This window comes from Ascidiella aspersa, chromosome 1 (assembly GCF_963924565.1).
Source record: "Ascidiella aspersa chromosome 1, kaAscAspe10.2, whole genome shotgun sequence".
NCBI classification, from domain to species: domain Eukaryota; kingdom Metazoa; phylum Chordata; class Ascidiacea; order Phlebobranchia; family Ascidiidae; genus Ascidiella; species Ascidiella aspersa.
The window spans coordinates 16,052,005-16,058,701 of record NC_139447.1 but is presented as its reverse complement, the minus strand read 5'-3'; positions in this window follow the sequence as shown (position 1 = coordinate 16,058,701).

The window sequence follows — 6,697 nt, the reverse complement described above, 5'->3', positions numbered from 1 at the left end:
ACAAATATTTAGGTGTCGTGAAGCCCACACGTCCGCTTATATTAGCGAATGGTCAGTATAACCGCAGGACATAAGCACGGTAGAACAAGACCAAAAAAAACAAAAAAAAACAAGCGTGTCCCGTGTGGTATGTCGCGCACGGTGGGTAATAAAATAAGAATACGCTACAAATATATGAAATTTATTAGTTTCACTTGAATTATTGCATCTTGTTTCAACGCCAGGCTTGGTGTACGTTTCTCGTGTTAGTTTTATACTGACTATAAGGCAGTAAACTCGGAAAAGCATAAATAAAAATATTTTCAGTTACACCGGTTGCGGAGCTCCGGAACAGGGGTAGGCCAAGTAGGACAAATAGAGCACTGTATACACCAGAGATGTAAAGAAAAACATGTCTGTTCGTAAAAAATAAAGGATTGCACAAGTGTATATAAAGTTAGTTATGCTTATCTTGTCTGATGTAATTTCTGCTTTATTTAAAATGGATAAAAGTTTTGATATATTATCATGCCTATAACGAAATAGATAATTTAAATAATTTAGAATCAGGTAGTGATGCAACAAATAAATGTTTGCTTCGCGCAAATACCCCTTTAAATGTCTCCAGCTTAAGATTGCAGTTACATATTCGAACGGGATCGACTGAAAACAGCATGTCGGGTTTTCCAGTTTTACGACGTCACGTCATTACGCAACCTTGATTGTATGCGCTCTGGTTAAAAAAATATTGTCTTTCACTTCCTGTTGTAGGATAAAGCAGGGGTCGGCAACCTTTTTGGTCCTGCGGACCGGTTTGAAACTAAAAATTTTCCGCGGACCGGCTTTAAAAAACAACAAATGTTCAGTAAAGGTAACTTATTGCATCTTTTTTTTTTAATGAACTAATTAAAATGCATGTGCTTGTTTCTAAAACTTTCTTGCCTGAACGTCAAATAATAAATCATTTTGCAATGCATCTTATATGGCCACAGCACACTGGTTTGTTTTGAACCTCACCAGTGCTTAATACTAATTAAGACTTTTTATCATACCAATCAACCGTGGAGTATGTTTAAACGAAAGTTACTGTGTTTTGAATAGAAAACTACATTTAATTGTTGTTTGCCTTATTTTTAAGTTTCTTGGCATTTTGCGTTCAGTTTGGGTTTAAATAAAAATTTAAATCTGGCAACCCTGCTACGGTAACGAACTCCTCGCGGACCGGCACCGGTCCGCGGACCGGCGGTTGCCGACCACTGGACTAAAGGGTATATATAGTCTATATATGATGTCCAACGGAAGGAAGGCACTAGTATTGAAAAATATGAAACATGAGCAACAAAATGTTGGCCGACCCTGGCTTAAAGCAATGTAAAGTTTTGCGGCAAGGAAAAATCGAATAAAGATAAAAAGGCAACTTCCTGTAATTTTGCAAACGACGGTGATTATAAACCAGGATGACTGTAATACAGTCTCAATCAGGTGAAACGGATTATACCTCGGTTTAACCTTTTTAGTACTTGTGAAAATCGAGATTTTTATCCCCTTAACGTTAATTTTATTAATTTTTTTAGCACAGCATTTTTAATAAACTTACCTGTAGCCTTCTTATAAAAGTCTACGGGGCAAATTTGAGGCTGAAAATACGGAATTATATAGGCCTACTATCAGGGTCGGATCAGGGAGAGGTGTCATGGTCTGATGCTTTTTGTTGCTTTTAAATATAAATGATAATATTTACTTAAATAGAGCTTTTTGAGTAGCCTACTACTGGGAATGGCACCCACAAGGGGTTGTTATTGACCACGTTAGGATCCCTGCATTTAACGAATATATGACGTCACAAAAAAAAGTTAATTCTAAGGAAAAAGGGTGGATTTACACAATAAATGTTTCAATATACTACCGTACCCTGTTGCATCCTACTAAAAAATTTCTATTAAGTGTTTGAGTTTTTTGAACGACAACTAACTGAACAATATAATTCAGATATTTTTACTAAATTTTTAAATAGCTTCCACGTGGTTACAAGATGAAAAGAGTTTGGATCTCGTCATACCATAAGTTTTTCTGATATTCTAGGTAAAATAAATTTGGTCAAAGTGAGCCACGACTCCTAAAAGGTGCCGGTTAATGCCAATATGTTTAGCATTATTTTAGAAAAATTAACTGATATGTACTAATTATACAAAAACCAGCCGGCAAACAAAGCTGCCTTCGCACGAAATAGATCACAGCAAAATCTCTTGCAAGAGATCCAGGGTGCTTACTTTTACAATTTTTTCGATAACATTAAAAGGCAGTGCCTTGGTTCAAGTCAAATCCTACTTCAAACGGACGCAAAATACCAAAATAATGTTTTTTTAGGGTTTACACGAACGCATAACAGTCATCGCCATAGACCAGTGGTTCCCAAAGTGGGCTTGCTTACAATTCGTTGTGTGATTCATCGGCAGCATTTGGTGGCCAAGAATATCAGTGGTCGTCTTAACCTCTTATTGAAGACTGTCACGAAAGCAGCAAATAAAATTAAAGCTCATGCGCTTAACACGCGCTTGTCTAAGCAATCGTGTAAAGTAAAGGGAACGACGAGGCCTTCTACACACGAAAATAAGATGGCTCTCCAAGGGAAATAGCCTACACACGGATAGATATTGTTGTGAAATTCTTAGAAAGCTATGACCTTGGCTTGCCAAAGAAATTATTGCTATAAAAAATGGTATCGCAAACTTGTCAGATATATTTTCCAAATTTAACGAATTGAATCTATCCCTTCAGGGCAACGAGGTAAATCTAATCAAGGTAAAATCAGCAGTGTGTGGATTCAAAACTTGTGTTGTATCGACGAAATGTAGCTAGTCGCGAATTCTTTCAGTTTTCCAGCTTACAACAACTTGCTATCAGCGACAAATGTATTTCTAATATTGATTTTGAGACATACAGCAAGTATATTCAGGAATTGCATGAAGACATGGAAGTTCGGTTTCAGGATGTATTACAATTGGAGATTCCTGACTGAATGTTCGACCCGTTCATTAATCTTTCCGAGCAAGGGATTCTTTCAGAGGAACTTATAACCTTGCAAAATCATTTTGAACTCAAACCAAAATTCCGTATCTCGTATCAATAATCATTTTGGCTGCAACGCGAAATTAAAGTGAAATATCCTCACGTGTGGGATCGGGTAATTTTTTTCCATGGCATTGCTCAGCTTATACTTGTTAGAGCGTTCGTTTAGTGCCGTCACAATGCTTCTAGATAACAAAAGAAACCGCCTGGACATAGTAAAACGGGGAGATTTAAACGAAAAATTGAACAGGATATCAAGAAGCTAATGCAATTGCACCAAGCTCATCCGTCATAGTCGACTAGACTAGAGACTAGAATTAAATAAACAATAATTTGTATTAATTCGATTTTATTTTTGTCAAGAGGGCGTTCGGTATAGTCAGTAAGTTACTTAAGGGGCAGTATTGCAAAAAAGTTTGGGAAACACTGCAATAGACCAACTGTTAGTTGAACAATAGAGCACTAGGTTTAACGGAAGCAGGAAGTAGGTTACTTCATTATGGCGTCACTGTATGTGCAAGTTAGTGAAGGCATCGCTGAGAATATTTATGCCCCGTCAAACAAAAATTCAAGATCCGCCCCTGACGAGCGTAATACTGAAATTGTAAACAATTGAATTGAATTTATTTGACACTCTGTCTTGTTTAGAAACAGTCTCCGTCTATGGCTTGGGGAGTTCTCCGTGACCCTGGCGAATGTCAAATTCGTACGTTGGATTTCTCTCTTCTATATGTGCCTAGATCAGACCCGGGCAAACTACGGCCGGTGGGCCGGATCCAGTCCGCCAAGCAATATAATCTGGCCCACGACTCATTGTGAATTAACCTTTTTAGGCAAAAATAATCCTTTTTTTGGGGGGATATTTTAAGCTTATTGAAAAATGTATCACACGTTGTATTATGTGTATTGGAGATCCAGTTTTTTACAGTACGGCCCGCCGAGACATTTTTTGTTTCTCATGCTTCATCCCGATGTCAAAAATAATTGCCCACTGCTGGCCTAGATGCTGGTCGCCAACATTAATTCTCAGCAACAATTAAACTAACCCTTATAACAAGATTTAATTTTGCGTTTTGTATTCAGCCAATATAGTCATTCGCCTGAAACCTAACGCTATATAGATCTCGGATTTGTGACCTTACACAAACAATCAGGGCTATATGCTGAATCCCCACCAGTTGGTCAAAAACGGTTTAAGACTATAGCTGATCGAAACTAATGAACGCTCGACTCTTTGTTATCGCTTCCCTAACACTCAGACTGTCATTATTCTTACGCGTAGCAGTCATTCATGCTTTAAGCAAGATCGTTAGGAACTGTTAGTCTGAAAAGTTTAGCAGCTAGTTTTTTAGACCTAAATGATTTTAAAAAACATTTTATTCCTGGACAGTGAGTAAACCTTTACTTTTCATCCCAACGGTGATATTTATAATATCCTAGCATCTTGAATATTAGGCTGTTTGTTGTTGTTAATTCATACAAAAAGAGTTTTTTTATCGAAAAGTTAAATTGCCCTGAATAAGATTTGGCCTGTTTTCCACTCTTAATAACTTGGGTCCCGATTGTGTCCTAACTAATATTAATTATTAAAATGGACACAACAAACCTTATTTAAGAAATTTCGTAGGGCAGGAGATCGACAACAACTTGAGCCTTACCCAAATTTTAAATAAAGAAGCTCACTTCACCATGACATTACAACTTACATTTTAAAGAGTTAAACTATATTATGTCTGAATTTGGCGCCGTTTAAAAAATATTAAAAAAATTGCTTGTAAAATAAGTGACAAAACACTAGTTAAATTTTATTGGTTAACTCAATTGTTGTCATGCTTATTAAATTAAATAAAAAATGCGCAGTACAAGTTTAAAACAGGTAGGCCTACCAAAGAGATAAAACATATATCTCTTGGAACTGATATAAAATGGAACTTCAATTAAATACGATTTGCTTTGGTCCAACCGGAACTGAACAGAAACTCCAAACAAAATGCGAAACGAAACCGGATTTAAAGATGATTTAAAAAAAAGTAGAACCCGAACCGAACTTGAACCAGAAAAGTTAAACGGTTCGACTCCCTGCTTTCGGGTTGACTTTCAGGACAGTTCACTTTTTTATCTGGATAAAAAAATCTGCATTTTTTTAAACATTGTGATTAACAAAAACACTACGTGTTGTGCTGAAAAGTATCTGCTCCAGGAAAATTTGAGGCTCATAGTGAATGAATGTCGAAGTTACGGCCCGGTCTGAAAATAGGTCAAAAGTGTTTACTTCGGATACAACATGGCGACCGACATTTCTGGTTTGACAACTTGCGCTTTATTATTCGTAAGTATTCTATTTTACTTCACCCACCTACCAATATAAAAACAAAATCCTCCAGGCACACTGCATTTCTTGCAGATTTTGCACCTAAGTTAAGAACGACAGCGTCGAAATGTATGTTTATAAAATAAAAAACACTACTTAACTGTGTTGTTAGTGACTAGTGTAAGGTATTTATAGTTCAACGTTACTTGAGGTAGCGAGTTACTCTAGATCAGATGTCCGAAAATACTTATTGGTGGGACCCAAATATTTCGCGAGGTATTTTTTATTTAAACGTATTGCTTATGAATTTTTGCTTTTAGCAATTTTTTTTTAAAACATTAAGCTTTTACCATATTGTAAAGACTTAACAGGATTGCATTTTAAGCAAAAATACATCTATATCAAGTTTACATTTATATTTTTGAAGTGCTACGTTCTCATGACGCTTTGCCTTTGCCTACTAAGAAAGTGCCAAAAAAGATTTCCTCAGAGCGAAATAAAACATACTAGGAAGCAAAATAGGTTTATCGACAAGTAAAAAGTTTGAATTTAGTTAGGTAGGTAATGTCGGCAACAGTTAGTTCCTCAGGGTACAAAGCTTTCCTTGACCGCCCCAAGTCAGCGCAACATTTGGCGCTCCTCCACTTTTATACGAAGAAAGTTATGCAATAAAACAAACAAAAAATACCACATGTACCACAACATACAGGGTAACACTAATTTACGGAATGATGAATGGTCGGAACGCTCACAGTATTATTATTAAATATAATAACACTTGACCCACCTTCACCCAAACGCTAACCCTCACCCAAATATTATGCGTTGGTTTAATAATTGTTTTAACAGGGTAACACTTGAATTAGTGAGCGTTCCGACCATTCATCATTTTGTAAATTAGTATTACCCAACACACATTATTTGGGGTAGTGCGCGGGTTAGCTTTTGGGTGAGGGTGGGTCAAGTCATTTAGTTCTGATAAATAATTAATATTGCCAATGGTATAAAATAGAAAAAACTGCACATAATTCAAGTGTTTACATTTTTATAACAATCTAGCTGCACATAAACTGAAAAAGTATAACTTAATATTTATGCTTTGTATTACTTGAACATTAATTTTTTAATTATTTGAGTTGGGCCTAAATAGAACCTTCCATATGCTGCAAAATTTTTTTTCTGTGAATGAATTAGGGGTGTAAAATGTTTCGGATATGTTTTGTATATGGTGCCACCAAAAATTAGATTCACAGGTGTTCTTCAAAACTAAAAATGTTTTGCGACGTCAAAAAGGTTGAAGAAGTTTTAATGAATGCTGATCTCTGTCAACATACAAAC